Raw genomic sequence first — 22,808 nt, 5'->3', positions numbered from 1 at the left:
CCACTACCCTCTCCACAGGCTGTTCTCCAACGGTGGCTATGCTGCTCCTTATTAAATACAGTGAAGGAGTGGGGGTAGCCACCTCAAGATTGGAAAGGTGTTACCGAACAAGTAAAAATATTGTAAATAAAGCTTGCAAAAAAAAAAAAAAAAACGAAGGCAGGGACTACATCTAAGGACTAGTAAGCTTTTCAGGTTAAGAAACACTTTAACCCCCCCCCCCACCCCACCCTCTGAATGCAGCCCATTTGGTCAAATACCTTACCTTTTTCCCCATTCCAGCCATTTTCACTGCGTGGCACCAACCTTTGCAACTGTACTTTCTCACTACATGTCGTAGCCCAATTCATACAGTGCCTTGCAAAAGTATTCACCCCCCCCCCCACCTCCTTGGCTTTTTACCTATTTTGTTACATTCGATCCTTTAGTTCATTGTTTTGTTTTAATCTGAATTATATGTGATGGATCAGAACACAATAGTCTAAGTTGGTGAAGTAAAATTAGAAAAATACATACATAAAACTATTTTTCAGAAATAAAAAACTGATAACTGCCATGTGCGTATGTATTCACCCCCTTTGTTATGAAGCCCATAAAAAGCTCTGGTGCAACCAATTACCTTCAGAAGTCACATAATTAGTGAAATGATGTCCACCTGTGTGCAATCTGAGGCCCTGTACACACGATCAGTCCAAACTGATGAAAACGGACTGAAGGTCCGTTTCATCGGTTAACCGATGAAGCTGACTGATGGTCTGATGTGCCTACACACCATCAGTTCAAAAACCGATCGAGTCCAACGCGGTGATGTCAAACACAACAACGTGCAGAGAAAAATGAAGTTCAATGCTTCCAAGCATGCGTCGACTTGATTCTGAGCATGCGCTGGTTTGGAACCGATGCTTTTGCGTACTAACCATCGGTTTTGACCGATCGGTCAGGCGTCCATCAGTCCAATTTTAAAGCAAGTTCTACATTTTTGGACTGAAGGACAAAAGTCCGATGGGGCCTACACACGGTAGGTTTGGACTGATGAAACGGACCTTCAGTCAGTTTGGATTGATCGTGTGTACAGGGCCTAAGTCTCACATGATCTGTCATTACATATACACACCTTTTTGAAAGGCCCCAGAGGCTGCAACACCTAAGCAAGAGGCACCACTAACCAAACACTGCCATGAAGACCAAGGAACTCTCCAAACAAGTAAGGGACAATGTTGTTGAGAAGTACAAGTCAGAGTTAGGTTATAAAAAAAATATCCAAATCTTTGATGATCCCTAGGAGCCCCATCAAATCTATCATAACCAAATGGAAAGAACATGGCACAACAGCAAACCTGCCAAGAGACGGCCGCACACCAAAACTCTGGGACCGGGCAAGGAGGGCATTAATCAGAGAGGCAGCACAGAGACCTAAGGTAACCCTGGAGGACCTGCAGAGTTCCACAGCAGAGACTGGAGTTTCTGTACATAGGACGACAATAAGCCAGTTGGGCTTTATGGAAGAGTGGCCACAAGAAAGCCATTACTTTCAGCAAAAAACAAAATGGCACGTTTTGAGTTTGCGAAAAGGCATGTGGGAGACTCCCAAAATGTGTGGAGGAAGGTGCTCTGGTCTGATGAGACAAAAAATTTACTTTTTGGCCATTAAAGAAAACGCTATTGTATGGCGCAAACCCAACACATCACATCACCCAAAGAACACCATCCCCACAGTGAAATCCTCAAACAATCCATGTTAATTCCAGGTTGTGAGGCAACAAAACACGAAAAATGAGGGGGTGAATACTTTTTCAAGGCACTGTACCTTTGGATGAGCCATAGTGGCCTCCAGTCACACAGCAGAATATGACTGCTCCAGAAATAAATTGGGCCAGTGCAAACATACAGTAAGACGTGGCCCCAGTCGGGATGCTTCATTGCAAAAGCCATTGAACGCTAGTGTTGCTCACGAATATTCGCATTTAGAATATTCGTTACGAATATGGCATATTCGAATATTCGCGAATAACTCGAATTTTGCGGCCAAAATTCGCTATTCCGAATATTCATATTTTTTCAAATTTATTTTTAAAACAGATCACGTCCTATCGACGTCTAAAAGCATTGCTGGTATGATTAGAGACCCTGGGCCGAGTAGCTAAGCTGAGGCGATCCTTTTATGTTGCCGAATATTCGCAATCGCGAATATTCGATTTCCGAATATTCGCGAATACTTTCTCCGCCCTTCTTTTGCATCAGAGCCAATCAGAGTTCTCCTACCACAGTTGTCAAAATCTCGCAATCAATTTCGCATTCGCATTAGCGAAATTTCGATAAAATATCACCAATATTCGATTTCCGAATATTCGCGAATACTTTCTTCGCCCTTCTTTTGCATCAGAGCCAATCAGAGTTGTCAAAATCTCGCAATCAATTTCGCATTCGCATTAGCGAAATTTCGATAAAATATCACCAATATTCGATTTCCGAATATTCGCGAATACTTTCTCCACCCTTCTTTTGCATCAGAGCCAATCAGAGTTGTCAAAATCTCGCAATCAATTTCGCATTCGCATTAGCGAAATTTCGATAAAATATCACCAATATTCGATTTCCGAATATTCGCGAATACTTTCTTCGCCCTTCTTTTGCATCAGAGCCAATCAGAGTTCTCCTACCACAGTTGTCAAAATTTCGCAATCAATTTCGCATTCGCATTAGCGAAATTTCGCAATTTTTTTTTTTATATAAAATATCACGAATATTCGATTTTAGCGAATATTTCATGAATATTCGTCTTTATATTCGTGATATATCGCGAAATCGAATATGGCGTATTCCGCTCAACACTATTGAACGCCACACAGGGTCATACATTGACAATCTCTGGAGAGGGAAGGAAGGTTAGGTATGTTACCGGGTAGGCTGCACTCAGGAGTTGGGGGGATTCATTCATAAAGTTGTCCTTTAAAGTAATATTGTCTGTTATCTTGATCCATACAATTAGCTGTGATTTGAAGACTAGAAACCAACAGGTGTCATTCAGTACCTTCCGCCTTTCAAAGGTTTGCTGCAGATGTCCTGGAAGCCCCCTGCACTCTGAGTGACTGCAGCAAGCAAATTTCAGCTTTCCGAAAAGTCAGCATCTCAGAGTGAATGGCTGTCCTTGGCCAGCCTGAATTTTAGAGGTAAAGGGCTCTTGCAGATAACACAAAAGACCAGCAAAGAGTCTCAGGAGGCTGGTGACCCTGTGCTTTCATTTCAGGGAGACCAGAGTGACAAGTGCAATTCAGCATTTAAATGTACTGCTCAAATCTGGAAACACAATACAGACTATGCATATGTTGTCCTAGACCTAGTGAGGGTATCTTGTAGGCACAATAGGCTAATAGGGGTCATATGTGCTCTTTTCTCTCTAAGCAGTATAATTGAATCAGCAGGCTTGCTCATATCACTGCTTTATTGCTAATAAATGTACCGGTAACCATTTGCTTCCTACTGCTTTGCTTGTTTGCAGGGGTAGGTTCTGATTAGTATGTATTTACTTTCAAACTGATATGTATTTATGGATTTTATTGCATAGCTACATTGGATGTAAGTATGCCTACTTCATACCTGTGGGATCCCGCTGGAATCTGGAAATCACTACTACAGTGATAGCCCCTACCTTGTGGGTCCAATCCTGCTTCCCAGCTGCATACAGTAGTAGCCATAGGGGGTTGATATCTCCGAATGGGCCCCGTTTCCAGAATGTCTTGCATTTTCTATGCAATAAAATCCAAACAAAAGCTAAGGTGGTAATTCTGCTAACAGTACCTTGATAAGTATGACAGGGGCACTTCGATGTTGGTGCATTCATGATTTATAAGCAGCTGGGGCTTATTCTTCTCACTGGGTTAAATATATGACTACAGTATCACTTCTGAATGGACTGATTCTTAAAGAGGAGTTTCATCCTCCCCCCCCCCTATATTTTTTTTTCTTGATGCCCCACTTATTTGATGCTGAGTTGGCCACACTTCAGATATTCACCCACACAGAGGATCCAATGTTGTCCCACTGAGAACCTCTTTTCTGCAGCTGTCGCTGGAAACCGTGCCGCCATGTTTATCTGTGAAATCATTGGGAGGCTGCACCAGCTCTCTTTTGGATTCTGGTGTAGCCTACAAATGATGGTGGTGCTAGGCCCACCCCCCTCCTCCGTAGGTCAACAGGAAAACGCATGGGGCTCCTGGGATATGCACTGATGTAAGTTGCATAGATGAGTGATGGAGAATGGGGGGAGAGGGGGGCAGGCCACAACTAAATAGAAATAAGAACCCAATATATAAGCAGCAGAGGTTTGGCGGGATGCAAAGGAACCAAGTCATTGGAGTGGGTGAAGATCCACTTTAAGCAAAGACAGACAGGGTTTCATCATTTTATGAGCTTGATGCATAGGCATTGATATTGAGTAACATCCCCCCCACACACACACCCTTTGTTTCTATATCAGCCTCCATCTGAGAAGACTATGGCCCGGATTCACAAAGCACTTGCACCGACGTATCTCGAGATACGCCGCGTAAGTGCAAATATGCGCCGTCGTATCTGTGCTCCGTGCCCACAAAACTAAGATACGCCTGAAAATAGGCTTCATCCGACCGACGTAACTTGCCTACGCCGGCTTAGAGTGGGCACATATTTACGCTGGATGTATTTGGCGCTCCCATTGATTTTCTATTCACATATGCAAATGAGGGAGATACGCCGATTCACGAACGTCCGTCCGTCCGACGCAGTGCGCGTAAATTCATACGTCCGGCGCAAAGTTATGCCCCATATGAGGTGTAACTCAGCAGCATCCATGCAAAGGGCTGCACCAGGGAACACAAGCCGACATATTTTACGTAGTTTACGTAGGACGTGAATATGACTAGGTGTAGGTTACGTTCACGCCGTAGGCAGTGATCCGGCGTATCTTAGGCAGTTGTTCCGACGTGATTGTGAGCATGCGCACTGAGATGCGTCCACGGGACGGCGCATGCGCCATTCATTATACATATCTGTCTGGCGCTCGGCCCATCATTTGCATGGGGTCACGCCTCATTAGCATGGCTCACGCCCACTTCCACTTACGCCGACTTACGCCTTGGAAACCCAGCGCAGATTTGGAAGCACTGGCTTTGTGAATTCAGTGCTTGCCTCTCTGCGCTGCGTCGGCGTAGCGTAAAGGAGATACGCTACGGCGGCATAAATATGCGCCGCTGTTTGTGAATCCGGGCCAATACTGTCTTCTTGGAAGGATTTCAACAAGATTTTTTAGTGTCTATGGGACTTTGTTCCAATTTAACCAAAAGAGTTTTTGTGACGTCAGGTACTGATGTTGAACTAGAAAACCTGGGTTGCAATCGGAGTTTCAATTCATCCCAAAGATGTTCTTTAGATTTGAGGTCAGTATCTGTGCAGGACACTAAAGGTCGTCCACACCAAACTCATTAAACCATGGCTTTATGGAATTGGCTTTGTACACAGGGGGACAGGCATACCAGAACAGAAAAGACCTGAATGCAATCAATTAGTTAATGCTAAAGCAGTAACAGTACCCTTCATAGGAAACAACTGAACCACATATCTTTGGCCATATAGGTAGGTGTGGTGGTCAGATGTCCTCAAAACTTGGGCCATATAGTGTACTAAATAGACATGACTTCAATTCATATGAGTTAATGGTCATTTTTGGCCTTTACTGGCCAAAAAAATCTAGAATAGTTATTTTTTTTTTTTATGAACTGTATCATAACTGAAGATGTAAAATGTGAATTTTTCGAATTAAATAGATTGGCATGAGTAGAAGAAGCTTAAGTTCAGGGCGCTTGTTAGTTACGGTGAGGTATAAAGAAGAAAATGTGTCTCAGCGTGAGTCCCTTTTATGGTAGGAGCAAAAAAAACATCACTGCTCATCATGTGTGAATGCGGCTCAATGGGGTATTTTTTTTTATATAAATATCACAAGTACAGCTTGACTAGCACAGGCTGTATTATGTGTAGGCTGAGATGCTCTCAATGCCATTTATTTGAAATTATTTTGACTTGCCGACACCTTTTGTATATAATTTTTTTTAAATCTGGATAAATGTAAGAATAGGAACACATTGTCCCCCGTTGCAGGAGTCCAATCTTGAGTCCATCCGGTGTCGATGAGGTTGGAGCTTATGTGGGAGGAGGACAGCACTGTCCCCAATGTGACAGTGTTTAGTTCTTACTTGGCAAAGTCTCAATGCCATTTATCGGAAATTATTTTGACTTGCTCACACCTTTGTATATTTTCTTTTAATCTGGATAGATGTAAGATTAAGAACACATTGTCCCCGTTACAGGAGTCCAATCTAAATCCATCCGGTGTTGATGAGGTTGGAGCTTATATGGGAGGAGGACATCACTGTCCCCCAATGTGACAGTGTTCTGTTTTTATGAGAGGATGACGGCTTGCCCCCCCCCAACTTGACAGTGTTCAGGTTTTACTTGGAAAAGTCTCAATGCCATTTTTTTTTATTATTTTGATTTGCCCACATTTTTTGTATTTTTTTTTTTTAATCTGTATAGACGTAGAATTAAGAACACATTGTCCCCGTTACAGGAGTCCAACCTGGTGGGAGGAGGACATCACTGTCCCCCAATGTGACATTGTTCAGGTTTTACTCTCAGTGCCATTTATCTGAAATAATTTTGACTTGCCCACGCCTTTGTATTTTTTCTTTTAATCTGATTAGACATAAGATTAAGAACACATTGGGGCAGATCCACAAAAACCGGCCGTAACTTAACTTTTGCCATTTAAGTTACACCGCCGCAAAATCTCTACCTAAGTGCCTGATCCACAAAGCACTTACCTAGAAATTTTCAGCGGTGTAACTTAAATCCGTCAGGCGCAAGGCGTGCCTAATCGAATGGGGCGAGTCCCATTTAAAATAGGCGCGCTACCGCGCCGGACGTACTGCGCATGCTCCCGACGTTATTTTCCCGGCGTGCTTTGTGCGGATTTACATTGCGCCGGGTTTTGAGAATCGCGACGGGCGTAAAAAAAAAAAAGAAGAGTTGCGGCGAAAAATAATAATAAAATAAAATAAAAAATTACAGCGACGCGGGATAGAAGGGTCTACTTTTACATGGTGTAAACAGTTTTCACTTTGTAAAAGCAGCCCTAATTTTGCGACGGCAAACTAATACTTACGGAGAAAAAAACGAAGCGAAAAAGCTTTGTGGATCTCCGTAAGTGCTAATTTGCATACCCGACGCTGGATTTAGACGAGAAATGCCCCCAGCGGTGGCCGCGGTACTGCATCCTAAGATCAGTGTAAGTCCCTTACACATGTCGGATCTTCTGCCTATCTATGAGAAACTGATTCTGTGGATCAGTTCCATAGATAGAAACAGGGATACGATGGCGTATCAGTAGATACGCCGGCGTATCCCTTTTGTGGATCAGGTCCATTGTCCCTGTTACAGGAGTCCAATCTGAGTCCATTCGGTGTTGATGAGGTTGGAGCTTATATAGGAGGATGACGGCTTTCCCCCCCAACTTGACAGTGTTCAGGTTTTACTTGGCAAAGTCTCAAATGTAATTTTTCAGAAATTATTTTGATTTCCCAACACATTTTGTATTTTTATTCTGTATAGACGTAGGATTAAGAACACATTGTCCCCGTTACAGGAGTCCAACCTGAGTCCATCTGGTGTTGATTAGGTTGGAGCTTATATGGGAGGAGGACAACACTGTCCCTCAACTAGACAGTGTTCAGGTCTTACTTGACAAAGTCTCAGTGCCATTTATCTAAAATTATTTTGACTTGCTCACACCTTTTGTATTTTTTTTTTATCTGGAAAAACATAAGAATAAGAAAACATTGTCCTTGTTACAGGAGTCCAACCTGAGTCCATCCGGTGTTGATGAGGTTGGAGCTTATATGGGAGGAGGACAGCACTGTCCCCCAACGTGACAGTGTTCAGGTCTTACTTGGCAAAGTAACAATCGGTTCCACTCCTGTACCTTTATACCCCATATGGACCGCATTTGCAACGAAAAGGATCACTATCTCAATCTAGAGACATGCCTCTCTTTGATAGAGAACTGGATGACGAAGAGTTATCTTAAACTCAACGGAGCGAAAACAGAACTTCTCCTATTTCACACCAAGCGTATGAATCAACCTGCAACAACTTTGATACCCCCGCCCATTCTGGGCAAAATCATCACCCCTAGCGCCAAAGTCAAAAGTCTCGGGGTCATCTTCGACTCTCACATGACAATGGACGCACAAATAGGGTCAGTAGTCAGCGGATCTCACCATCTGCTGCGCCTACTTCGCAAACTTACTCCTTTTATTCCCAAAGAAGACATAGCGGCCGTGGTGGGAGCTATTGTAAACTCCAGATTGGATTATGCAAACGCCCTTTACCTCAGACTCCCAAAGTACCAAATCGCTCGTCTGCAAGTCGTTCAAAACACGGCCGCCAGACTAGTGACTGGGAAAAAAACATGGGAATCAATCTCACCTTCACTGAGATCCCTTCATTGGTTGCCAGTAAAAGACAGAATTGCTTTTAAAGCACTCTGCCTAACGCATAGATGTATCCATGGGAACGCTCCCCATTATCTGTGTGAAAAAATAAAAGCTCACAACTCCAATCGCGTTCTGCGATCCACCAACCAAAATCTGCTTCAGATACCGAAAGCCAATTACAAATCAAAAGGAGAAAGGAGATTCGCGGTCCAGGGTCCCAGACAATGGAACGCCTTACCAACCAGCATTCGGTTGGAGGAAAACCATCTAGCATTCAGGAGAAAGATCAAGACACATCTCTTTTGATATCAAAGGAGACAGGAACAACAAGCGCCCAGAGGCGATTTAGTTCGCATGTGCCACGCTATATAAGTTTTTCATTCATTCATTCATTCATAGAAATGTTCTCATTTTTGCCACGGGGCCTGATTATTTGTTGGTAACTGTGTCATAATTTAAAGCAGTACACATCATAAACAAATTAAACCCAAATCCTATTTCAAGCGTTCTCGTGATAAACAAAGTGCATAATCGTATCCACAAAGTGCAAAGTCAACAAAGCGCCTCACACATCTCGAGAGCTGCTCCGGAGCGAATTGCACAGGAGTCCTGTGTGTCTTTCGGTCCGTTTCAGGTCCGAAATTAGCCAACAATTCGGACCGATATCAGATCTGAAAAAGTGAACAGGGACGCACCGTGTTTCTGCTGTGAGCCGCTCCGTACGGCAGTGTGAACCCAGCCTTAAGGAATGGGAGCTTGGACTTTTCACTTTATATTGGCACTTGTATTAATGGACTTAGCATTGAGTTTTTAAATTTTTTGTATTAATTAACTTTGTATTTAGTCACTATGATAATGCTCCTAATGGACTTTGTACTTTGTGGATATAAATATGTGGATATAATATTTATTATAGCAAAAAGTAAAAAATATTAATTTCTTTCAAAATTGTCACTCTATTTTTGTTTATAGCGCAAAAATTAAAAACCACAGAGGTGATCAAATACCACCAAAAGAAAGTTCTATTTGTGGGGAAAAAAGGACGCCAATTTTGTTTGGGAGCTACGTCGCACGAGCGCGCAATTGTCTGTTAAAGCGACGCAGTGCCGAATCGCAAAAAGTGCTCTGGTCTTTGACCAGCAATATGGTCCGGGGGTTAACTGGTTAAAATAAATAAAAAATACACAATACATGTACAATATACAACGTTTCTTTGTATCCAGTATATATAAATCCTATTTAGCCTGGCCTTGAATTTTCTAGAAATGTATTTGACCTGTGGCCAAAGCAAAATCAATCTGGACTCAGCACAGTGGCGGTGTGTACTGGCAGGTATATTAATGCTCAGAACATTCACCTTTTTGCATTTTCATATTTATTGGCCATGCATTATGCAGTAAAAAATATCAAACATCATTAAAAGTTAATTGTAGCCCTAATAATTGTTTTTTAACGACTATGTGTAGAGATGGAGCATTACTGTTTAACAGTTGCCTGCTCACCTGATCTGCTATTGATTTTGTGATACGCCTTAGTGAATGGCAGGAACTCAGCAAGACTATAACAGTTTATGACTTCTGGTCATCGCGGTCCCAGGAGCTTAGAATGGTCTTTGTTATATAGAGGAAAAATAATAATCTGTTATTGTATTGGGTCCATTAAAATGTAAAGGCCTTCATGTTTTTAATGGGCTTGTGATGCATAATATAAATGTGTGTATTATATATATATATATTGGCCCAGATTCACGTACGACTTATGCCGACGTATCTTCTGATTTACGCGTTACGAAAAATATGTTTGATTCATATAACCAAAATACACTAATCCAAAGTAAAGACATTTGTTTTTACTCCGTCAGTATCACCAGCAGAGCAGCTTTTAGTATTATCACATTATAAAGAAGAAGAGAACGCTGCTTTTCTTGATTTCAGAACTTGCCGCGTCAAGAAAGTGCACTTTCAAATACGAACGCTAGTTCTACCAGACAGAACGCTTCCGGCTGGTCTTTGCTTCTGAGCATGTGCGTTCGTACTTTGTACAAAAGTCCGATTGCTTGCTGTACACACGGTCGGACTAGGCACCATCGGACTTTTGTTGACGTAAAGTTTGTCCGTTTGCAGACCGAACTTTTTGTCCGATGAAACCCGATAAAGTTGGTCCGATGGAGCGTACACACGATCGGACAAATTTGAAAACTTGCAGATTTTGAAGTTTGTTGGCAAAAAGTCCGACCGTGTGTTATGGGCCCTTTAGAGTGGTGTGAAAACAACTTTAGCAAAGAGCTTCCTGACGACATCAATAGATGAAACGTACGTCGAGGCGTTCCTGGTCACGTTCAGCCACTTCCAGATTTGGCAGAGAGGGGTGGTGCAACGCAAGCTACACCTACCCGCGAGAGTGAGACACAGTGCAGCTGGTGCTCCACATCACATCTAGCTGTAACACGCTTAATACCTTAGTGCCAAGGTCTCGGCACTTGCACAAGAGTCCATTCCTGGCCAGTCCCATCCAGGTACCAGTACAGACCTTAGGCCACCAACTGTACTAAAGATCCACCTGATCCTTTTGTCATACAAAGGGTCATAGTGGTCTGGTAAGTAGGCACTTACCTCTACTTTTCACCGGGTGTCGTCAGTTTGATATCTGTTCCGTGGTGATGGTGTCTACTCTGAAGTCAACCATTTGATGCATGGACTTTCCATTGCTTATAATTTAGAGACCTTTGCTGCATTTTTTGGACCTGTTTGCACCTAATTGTTGATCATTATATAAGCACTTGCACTTTAAATCACTAATATATTGTTGACCTTATAGTAAGGTGACCAGATTTTTTTAATGAAATCCGGGGACATATTTTTTATTTTTACTAGTAATGGTGGCAATCAGCGACTCTCTGCCCGTCGCCACCGCCGCCTGCCTCACAGCCTGTCAAGTCTTAGGCCGCGTACACACGATCAGTCCATCCGACGAGAACGGTCCTAAGGACCGTTTTCATCGGCTAACCGATGAAGCTGACTTTAAAAACCGATTGTGTCAGAACGCGGACACGTAAACCACGTACGACGGCACTATAAAGGGGAAGTTCAAATCCAATGGCGCCACCCTTGGGGCTGCTTTAGCTGATTTTGTGTTAGTAAAAGACGATTTGCTCTTTTCTGTCTGTTACAGCGTGATGAATGCGCTCCCGTCCCCTCATTTAGTCTGAGCATGCGTGGATTTTGAACCGATGGTCGTGCGTACTAACGACCGGTTTTGACCTATCGGTTAGGCGTCCATCGGTTCAATTTTTTTAAAGCAAGTTCTCTATTTTGAACAGAAGGACAACTGACCGATGGGGCCCACACACGTCGGTTTGGAACGATGAAACTGAACTTTAGTCCGTTTTCATCGGTTTTATCCGATCTTGTGTATAAGGCCTTACTCTCCGGGGCCCGACTACTACTGTGTGGGGAGTGGAGGAAGATCACTCCACCAGGGAAGGCAAGGAGATAAACAGGTGTCTGGCCGGGACTTGAGCCAAGGCAGAAGAACATGCGAGTGGAACTAAATTGGGCATGCACCCGAAACTGAAGAAATATTCCCTCCACTCCGCATATGATCACCAGAAAGGGTCACAATTAAAGGAAAAAAATAGACCCCCTAGTAGTTTGCCCCATCGCCTGTTCAAATCCAATCCGAGGACAAAACCAGGGACAGACTTGTCCGGGGACAGTGTCCTCAATCCGGGGACTGTCCCCTGAAACCGGGGATGTCTGGTCACCCTACCTTATAGTTACCATATTTATTGGGGTATAGCGCGCTCCCGCGTATAGCGCGCACCCCTAAAGTTGCCCCGAATTCCTGTGGAAAAAAGTTTTTTGTACTTACAGTTTTGGTGTCTTGCGCGGCGTCCATCGGCGGCCTCGTCGGGTCCGTCTGCGGCTTCGGGTGTCCTCTTCGTCGGGTCCGGCGTCCTTCTGCGGCGTCCTCCCCGCTCATTTCCCGCGCCGAGTTTGAATACTCCCCCGACATATACAGAGCGCAGTACACTCGTGTATTGTCGGGCAGGCTCGGCTACTCCAGGACGTCAGCGCGAGAGGAGCCGAGACTGCCCGACAATACACGAGTGTACTGCGCTCGGTATATGTCGGCGCAGTATTCAAACTCGCCGCGGGTATCGGCGTATACCGCGCACCCACGATTTTGCCCTAATTTTCAGGGCAAAAAAGTGCGCGGTATACGCCGATAAATAAGGTAATATATTGTTTCAAGCTAGAATTTGGAATTTATTTATCACCTACTATTATCGCCCCCTTATTATTATACACCCCCCACATTCCCTTGCTTTGGAGGCATGTCCTCCCACTTCCTGTTTGGGCTATGGGAGAGGAAGTGAAGGGAAATCTCCGAAATAAGACACAGATGGCAAAAAATAAATAAGAAAATCTAACAGGGGTTACTCTCTCCGCAATGAAAAAATGTTTCCTTTAGTTCTATTTTAAGTTTGTGATGGGAACTGAAGCCAAGATCTCGGTGCTGATAAACCCCTAAGCACATGATATATTCAAATAAAATGTTTGCTTAACAATGCACCTGCCAAAAGGCATCTACTTTTCGAAAAAAATTCCTCTGAGCAGTTCTCCTAATACTGTTCCAGAGGTGGTCACGTCATTGATTTGTTTTTGTTTTTGTATCTCAGCTAATTTTGATTTTCACACTTTTTCACGGGCAAGAGCGGCTCGGAAGCCAAAGGATTAAAGGCCCGCGTAAAAGCGCCCGCCCGCTCTTCAGAAGACTTCCTGTAAGTCTATTTCATGGCTGTGTTTGATTTAGCTCACATTAGCCGAGCAAATGAATTACTGCAGAGCACAATTTCATCAACCCCTGCAGATCTCGCAGCATCGAGTTAAAAATAAATTATGTTTTGCTTGAACAGAAACATGAGTCAGTTTTTCAGCGATATGTCCAAACAGCCGGCAGGAGATTTATTTTTACAGGTGTTTTTTGTCAGTTTTGGAAAAGGAGACAGAACAAAAAAATAAATAAATAAAATAAGGCGTTTTATTGGAATAGAGGTTAAAGGGGCGCTTGGAACGAAACAGCGTTTCCATGGTTTCCAGCGGCAACTTAAAATGTAACCCCGCTTTTTTTGAGAAAAAAAAACAATCCCCTCTGTGTGATCAATGTACAATGAAGGGATTTTAACAAATGTTGAAGTAGAGTCCTACTTGTTTCTGCTTTCAAGAAATAGCTGTTTGATTCACCGTGTCCTCTGCAGACTGATTCTGAATTGGAGGGTCTGGTTCATTATAATCATCTGGTGCACTCTCAGGCTGCATTCACACCTGAGCGTAGTGCTCATCAATGCCCTATGGTGCCACTACAGTGCTCATCAGTGCCCTACAGTGCCATCAGTGCCCATCAGTGAGTGTTTATCAGTTCCATCAGTGAGTGTTTATCAGTGTCCTATGGTGCCACTACAGTGCTCATTAGTGCCCTACAGTGAGTGCTTATTAGTGCTCATCAGTGACCTACAGTGCCATCAGTGCCCTACGGTGCCTATCAGTGAGTGCTTATCAGTTCCATCAGTGAGTGCTTATCAGTGCCCTACGGTGCCACTACAGTGCTCATTAGTGCCCTACAGTGAGTGCTTATTAGTGCTCATCAGTGACCTACAGTGCCATCAGTGCCCTACGGTGCCTATCAGTGAGTGCTTATCAGTTCCATCAGTGAGTGCTTATCAGTGCCCTACGGTGCCACTACAGTGCTCATTAGTGCCCTACAGTGAGTGCTTATTAGTGCTCATCAGTGACCTACAGTGCCATCAGTGAGTGCTTATCAGTGCTCATCAGTACCCTACAGTGCCATCAGTGAGTGCTTATCAGTGCTCATTAGTACCCTACAGTGCCATCAGTGAGTGCTTATCAGTGCTCATCAGTACCCTACAGTGCCATCAGTGAGTGCTTATCAGTGCTCATCAGTACCCTACAGTGCCATCAGTGAGTGCTTATCAGTGCTCATCAGTACCCTACAGTGCCATCAGTGAGTGCTTATCAGTGCTCATAAGTACCCTACAGTGCCATCAGTGAGTGCTTATCAGTGCTCATCAGTACCCTACAGTGCCATCAGTGAGTGCCCAGATACCAAGCAATCGAGCTGCAAGTTTGAAAATGACTTGCTAAGCTATTGCTAGACTTGCCAGGCTTCACAAGTTTGTTGCACAATTGCAGCAAGTCCGCATTGCATGACCCGAGATCAACTTTCTTTGCAAACATTTTGCAAGTCTGCTGCAAGTTCTGGTTTCAGTTATGTTGTGCAATAGTCATCCCACCACAGGGGGGCACTGTGGTTGAATTTTCATGCTGTAAACTTGCAGAGCTCTTGCTGTAGACTCACCACTGCAACTTTGCTCTTGCTAGAGACTTGCCACCCAAATTTGCAACAAATTGAAAAAGTGTCAACTAGAACTTGTGCTTCAAGTGCTCTGCAAGTGTACAACTTGCCAGGGAAGATGTGCAGAAAGTTAACAGACTTACAATTCAACACTGCCACAAATTTGTGAGAAGTTTTCCTTGCTATTTGGGTACTCTTCAGTGCCACTAAAGTACTCATCAGCGCTACTACAGTGCTCATAAGTGCCCTATTAGTGTTCATCAGTGCAATTCCAGTGATCATCAGTGGCACAGCAGAGCCCTATTAGTGCTCATCAGTGCCCATCAGTGCTGTAAAAATGTGTAAAAAATGCTTTAAAAAATTTGTTTTTATTTTCCTTTCATAGAAACAAAGATTTTTATTTTTTTTACAAAAAAAAAATTCTTTTTGTATTTATAGCACACAAAATAAAAAATCTAGTGGTGATTAACCACTTAAGGCCCGCCTCCTGCACATATACGTCAGCAGAATGGCACGGCTGGGCACAAGCACATACAGGTACGTCCTCTTTAAGTGCCCAGCCGTGGGTCACAGGCCCGCGACCCGGTCAGAAGCTCCGTGAACGTGACCGCGGGACCCGATCGCCGCTGGAGTCCCGTGATCGGTCCCCGGAGCTGAAGAACGAGGAGAGTTGTATGTAAACACAGCTTCCCCGTTCTTCACTGTGGCGCTGTCATTGATCGTGTGTTCCCATTTATAGGGAAACACGATCAATGATGTCACACCTACAGCCACACCCCCCTACAGTTAGCACAAATGAGGTCACACTTAACCCCTCCAGCGCCCCCTTGTGGTTACTTCCCAAACTGCAATTGTCATTTTCACAGTAAACAATGCATTTTTAATGCATTTTTTGCTGTGAAAATGATGATGGTCCCAAAAATTTGTCAAAATTGTCCGAAGTGTCCGCCATAATGTCGCAGTCACGAAAAATAACGCTAATCGCCGCCATTAGTAGTAAAAAATTAATACAAATGCAATAAAACTATCCCCTATTTTGTAAACGCTATAAATTTTGCGCAAAAAAACAATCGATAAACGCTTATTGCGATTTTTTTTACCAAAAATAGGTAGAAAAATACGTATCGACCTAAACTGAGGGAATTTTTTTTTTATATATATATATATATATATATTTTTGGGGGATATTTATTATAGCAAAAAGTTTAAAATATTGTTTTTTTTTTCAAAATTGTCGCTGTATTTTTGTTTATAGCTCAAAAAATAAAAACCGCAGAGGTGATCAAATACCACCAAAAGAAAGCTCTATTTGTGGGAAAAAAAGGACGCCAATTTTGTTTTGGAACCATGTCGCACGACCGCGCAATTGTCAGTTAAAGCGACGCAGTGCCGCACCGTAAAAACTGGCTAGGTCCTTTAGCTGCCTAAAGGTCCGGGTCTTAAGTGGTTAAATACCATCAAAAGAAAGCTCTATTTGTGGAGAAAAAAGGACAACAATTTCATATGGGTACAAAAAGTATTCATACCCCTTGAAATTTTCCACATTTTGTCATGTTACAACCAAAAACGTAAATGTATTTTATTGGGATTTTATGTGATAGACCAACACAAAGTGGTACGTAATTGTGAAGTGGAAGGAAAATGATAAATGGTTTTCCAAATTATTTACAAATAAATATGTGAAAAGTGTGGTGTACATTTGTATGGCGCCCCCTGGAGTCAATACTTTGTAGAACCGCCTTTTCCCAACTTTGTGGGAACAGTTTGGTGATGACCCCTTCCTGTTCCAACATGACTACCCACCAGTGCACAAAGCAAGGTCCATAAAGACATGGATGAGGGTGTCTGGGGTGGAGGAACTGGACTGGCCTGCACAGAGTCCTGACCTTAACCTGATGGAGCATCTTGGGGATGAATTTGAGTGTGACTGAGCCAGGCCTTCTCGTTCAAATCAGTGCTTGACCTCACAAATGCACTTCTGGAAAAATGGTCAAACATTTCCATAGACACACTCCTAAACCTTGTGGACAGCCTTCCCAGAAGAGTTGAAGCTGTTATAGCTTCAAAGTGTGGCTGTACCCAATATTAAACATTACGGACTAATAGGTAGATTCAGAGAGAATGGTGTAAACTTGCGGCGGCGTAGCTTAGCGTGTTTAGGCTACGCCGCCGTAAGTTAGCGAGGCAAGTACTTGATTCTCAAAGTACTTGCCTGCTAAGTTACGGCGGCGTAGCCTAAAGCGGGCGGGCGTAAGGGCGCCTAATCCAAATTTGTCTGAGGGGGCGTGTTTACTGGTAATGAGGCTTGACCCGACGTGATTGACGTTTCTTTTCAACTGCGCATGCGCCGGGCGCCTACATTTCCCAGTGTGCATTGCGGCTAAGTACGCCGCACGGGCCTATTGATTTCGACGTGGACGTAAACGACGTAAATCCCTATTCACGGACGACTTACGCAAACGACGTTAAAATTTCGAATTTCGAAGCGGGAACGGCGGCCATACTTTAACATTACTATTCCATCTATTAGATGGAATAACTTTAGGCCTGATAATGCCTTACGGAAACGGCGTATATGTACTGCGGCGGCCGGGCGTACGTTCGTGAATCGGCGTATCTACTAATTGACATATTCTACGCCGACCGCAATGGAAGCGCCACCTAGCGGCCAGCCTCAATATTGCAACCTAAGATAGGACGGCGCAAGCCGTCGTATCTTAGATATGTTTAAGCGTATGTCTGTTAGAGAATACACTTAAACATAAGTCGGCGTAGATTCTGAGTTAGGTCGGCTTATCTACTGATAAGCCGGCCTAACTCTTTTTGAATCTACCTATAAGACTGGGATGCCATTAAAGTTCATGGGCCAGATTCACAAAGAGATACGACGGTGTATCTACAGATACACCATCGTATCTCTGACTTACACTGGTCCTATCTATGCGCCTGATTCATAGAATCAGTTACGCATAGATAGGGCTAAGATCTGACAGTGTTACACTGTGTTACAATGTCGGATCTTTTTTTCAATTTAAAAATGGCGCCGGGGGCGTTCCCGCTGATTTACGATAAATAATATGTAAATCAGCGAGATACGCAAATTCACGAACGTACGCGGACCCGACGCAGTCTTCTTACGACGTTTCCGTAGCGGCGTACCCGTCGTATACTTACCCCTGCTTTTATCAGGCGCAGCCAATGTTAAGTATAGCCGGCGTTCCCGCGTCGAATTTGAATTTTCTAACGTCGTTTGCGTACGCCGATTCACAAACACGCGCGTCGCAAGTCACGCTCACGTCGAAACCACTGACGTCCTAGTGACGTCAGTGGGAGCAATGCACGCCGGGAAATTCCCCGGACGGCGCATGCGCATTTAAATCGGCGCCTAAATCGGATCTATAGATCCGCTGATCTACGTGAATCTGGCCCCATGTGCGTGTAAAGGCAGGTGTCCCAATACTTTTGGTAATTTAGTACACTCCCCCTTCGCTGCCTTTACAGCTTAAAGGTGAGGTGTTGGGGGGGGGCAGTAAAAATTGGTCTCAACCATGCATTTTTACGGCCTCCCCACCCGCAAGTGTAAACTGGGCCTAAAAGTAGTGATCAGTCGCTAAAAAACTGAACAAAGGACTCCCGATGTTCTTTACTACACAAGTAAAATAATAAGCAATCGGAAAGTAGCAATCAGTTGCTCAGACTTCTAGCATTTTGCTACATGCGGCTGTAGCTTACACCGCGGGGGGAGCGTTTCTTCCATCTATTTAACAATTGCTACTATTACCGATGAATCTAGAGATTTGAGCGGCTGGATCACGCTGTTTATCCATAGCCTAAGTGATTTTTCTTTTACGGGACAGTAAGTGGCTGCTATGTTACAGAGGACCTTCCACTAAAATCATAGTTCAGGCATTATGTAGTCAAGGACAGGCTTGCTAGCTATAAATAAGCATCTGTATAGTCCCCGGTGATAACTTACCCCGCAGCCTGCCTCCAGTGCTATGAGCCGTTGGCAGCTCTGCTTCCTGTTCTAAAGCCTGTATCCCGATGCTGCGGACAAGTAGGGTTGTCTGCTTCACGCTGGCTTCTAGAGAATAAGGTCAAAATGAAGAAGACCGGCTCCCTTGTCTACAGCTTACAGCCATCGGCCGGCAGCACTGTTTGCAGGCCGCTGGGTGCAGCAGATATTTTCAAGCACTGCCTAAATTTCGTAATATGTTTCTAGTTATAAATACAGTTACCCTTAACCACTTAAGCCCCGGACCAATATGCTGCCTAAAGACCCAAGGGGTTTTTACAATTCGGCACTGCGTCGCTTTAACAGACAATTGCGCGGTCGTGCGACGTGGCTCCCAAACAAAATTGGCGCCCTTTTTTCCCCACAAATAGAGCTTTCTTTTGGTGGTATTTGATCACCTCTGCGGTTTTTATTTTTTGCGCTATAAACAAAAATAGAGCGACAATTTTGAAAAAAATGCAATATTTTTTACTTTTTGCTATAATAAATATCCCCCAAAAACATATATATAAAAAAAAAAATTTCCTCAGTTTAGGCCGATACGTATTCTTCTACCTATTTTTGGTAAAAAAAAATTGCAATAATCGTTTATCGGTTGGTTTGCGCAAAATTTATAGCGTTTACAAAATAGGGGATAGTTTTATTGCATTTTTATTTTTTTTATTTCTTTTACTACTAATGGCGGCGATCAGGGATTTTTTTTGGTGACTGCGACATTATGGTGGACACTTCGGACAATTTTGACACATTTTTGGGACCATTGTCATTTTCACAGCAAAAATGCATTTAAATTGCATTCTTTATTGTGAAAATGACAGTTGCAGTTTGGGAGTTAAACACAGGGGGCGCTGTAACATTTAGTGTTCACTTAGTGTGTGTTTACAACTGTAGGGGGTGTGGCTGTAGGACTGACGTGATCGATCGAGTCTCCCTTATATAAGGGATCACTCGATCGATGCGCCGCCATAGTGAAGCACGGGGAAGCCGTGTTTACACACGGCTCTCCCCGTTCTTCAGCTCCGGGGAGCGATCGCGACGGGGCGGCTATAAACGAATAGCCGCGCCGTCGTCCCGGATCGCTCCCTGCGGGTTACCGACCGCCGCATGTAGCGGGGGGGTCCCGATCGGACCCCCGACCCACGTCAAGCAGAGGACGTACAGGTACGTACATGTGCCTGTCCGTGCCATTCTGCTGACGTATATCTACATGAGGAGGTCGGCAAGTGGTTAAAGTGGAATTAGACCTCTGCCATACTAGCACAATGTACAGTATTAGCACATTATGGCAGACTTTTTAAAACATGTGCAAAAAGAAATCTCGATTGTGCAAAACACAACATATGAAAATAAAGTGCAACGTAGCAACTCAGCCAAGCGATACCGTGTGCTAAATCATAAATACATTCCAGAGCTGCGCTATCCAAAAAGTAACAAAGACTAAATATACAAATCTTCAAATAATATAAATCCCCCAAATTTGAAAAATAGGTATATAAATATAGTGTACCAAATAGTCCACGTGAATAAACAGAAAAAGTCTTCTCATAGTGCCCTGACGTCACATGTGACGAAGCGCATAGGGCGGAGCTGCGTGCTAACATCATCGCGTCATTATCAATCCCAGAAGTGTGGGTGTTTGAATGTATTGCCGGTGAACAAAACTGTAATGGGATTGTCAATATGATCGTTTTTAAAATGTAGGTGTGATTTTAAACTTTTAGTATAATATCAAAGAAGGTTTTACGCTATTGGCACATTCTGTTTCTGTATCCCTATCCATGGTCCATGGGGAGATTGGCCAGGGGGAGGACCAGTATTTTTGGCTTCCTACTGAGAGTGGCCTGGATTCAAGAAGCAATTGCGCCTGTGTAACCATAGTTACACAGCGCAATTGCTTACTTGCCCCGGCGTAACGAATGCTCCTGATTCAGGAACCTTGTTACGCTGACTGCAGCCTAAAATATGCGCGGCATAAGGCTCTTATGCCCGCATATCTTAGGCTGCATTCTCGCGATGGCCGCTAGGTGGCGTTCCCGTTGTGCTCAGCGTATAGTATGCAAATTGCATACTAACGCCGATTCACAACGTTACGCGAGCCCTGCGTACGCAGTTTACGTCGTTTCCGTATGGCATTTTTCGCGTAAGGCTATTAGCAGGGGCAGCCAATGTTACGTATACCCGTCGTTCCCGCGTCGCAAAATTTAAAATTTACGTAGTTTGCGTAAGTGATTCGTGAATGGCGCTGGACGCCATTCACGTTCACTTTGAAGCAAATGACGTCCTTGCGACGTCATTTGCCGCAATGCACGTCGGGAAAGTTTCCCGACGGAGCATGCGCTCTACGATCGGCACGGGAACGCGCCTAATTTATATGATTCCCGCCCCCCTACGGGATCATTTAAATTGCGCGCGCTTACGCCGGGCATTTTGCCGGCGCGCCCATGCAATTTACGGAGCTACTGCTCTGTGAATCAAGGGCAGTGCAGTAAATTTGCGGGGGCGCAGGGCAAAACGTCGCCCTGCGCCTCCGTAAAAAAAGCGCAATTGTACCTGAATCTAGCCCAGTGTTTAAAGCCACTCCTGAGAGATCTGTGCATTGGCCGAGGAAGATCTGAGATTAGACCTTTTTAGAAATAGAAGGGCAATTATATTTACTACCTAAGGTGAAGGTTCTATACAAGGAGGTTACTGTATATACGTCGTTTGCGTAAGTCGTCCGTGAATGGGGCTGGACGTCATTTACGTTCAGGTCGAAACCAATGACGTCCTTGCGACGTCATTTGGAGCAATGCACACTGGGATATTTTAGGGACGACGCATGTGCAGTTCATTCGGGGCGCGGGGACATGCTTCATTTAAATGAAACATGCCCCCTACCCGCCGAATTTGAATTCTGCCGGGTGATTTACGTTACGCCGCCGCAACTTTACAGGCAAGTGCTTTGTGAATAAAGCACTTGCCTGAGAAACTTGCAGCGGCGTAACGTAAATGACATACGTTACGCCGCCGCAGAGATACGCCCACTGTATCAGAATCTGGGCCTAAGTATCTGTTTGTAGATTGCCATTGCTAAAGATTTTAAATGGTGTCTTTGTGTAATATTTAAGATAAGGATGATGGGCCAGATTCACCAAAGAGATACGACAGCGTGTCTCCTGATACGCCGTTGTATCTCTGTGTTAGGGCCGTCCTAACTATGCGACTGATTCATAGAATCAGTTCCGCATAGCTAGCCCTAAGATCTGACAGGTGTAATGGAATTACACTGTCGGATCTTAAGGATGCAATTCTAGGCCGGCCGCTAGGTGGCGAGGCCATTGCGGCCGGCGTAGAATATGCAAATGAATACTTACGGCGATCCCGAACGGCCCGTCGATCTAACTGTACGTCGTTTCCGTCGAGTTGCGCCACGTAAAATTAGGGCTTAGCCCTAGTTGTCCTAAGCCATGTTAAGTATGGCCGTCGTTCCCGCGACGAAATTTAAAAATCAACGTCGTTTGCGTAAGACGTCCGTGAATGGCGCTGGACTCCATTTACGTTAACGTCTAAGCAAATGACGTCGGTGCGACGTCATTTAGCGCAATCCACGTCGGGTAATTTACCCGACGGAGCATGCGCAGTACGCTCGGCGCGGGAACGCGCCTAATTTAAATGGTGCCCGCCCCATTTGAATTGGGCGGGCTTGCGCCGAGCGCATTTACGATACACCGCCGCAAGTTTACAGGTAAGTGTTCTGAGAATCAGGCACTTGCGCTGTAAACCTGCGGCGGTGTAACGTAAATCACATACGTTACGCTGCCCTGGAGCAACGTAATTATATGTGAATCTGGCCCGAAGTTCCTCTTTAACGTCCAGATCCAGGCATTTTTTTTTGTTGAGTGGAGATGGCTTTG

General features: G+C 44.2%; 1 protein-coding gene across 1 annotated transcript in view; it reads left to right on the top strand.

The window, feature by feature from the left end:
* LOC120928899 (teneurin-4-like) overlaps positions 1 to 22,808 on the top strand; it is a 527,362-nt gene that overhangs the window by 419,018 nt on the left and 85,536 nt on the right. The window lies entirely within an intron of this gene.

This window comes from Rana temporaria, chromosome 2 (genome assembly GCF_905171775.1).
Source record: "Rana temporaria chromosome 2, aRanTem1.1, whole genome shotgun sequence".
Classification (NCBI taxonomy): domain Eukaryota; kingdom Metazoa; phylum Chordata; class Amphibia; order Anura; family Ranidae; genus Rana; species Rana temporaria.
The sequence above is the reverse complement of the archived record's forward strand: the minus strand, read 5'-3'. Positions and strand labels throughout refer to the sequence as shown.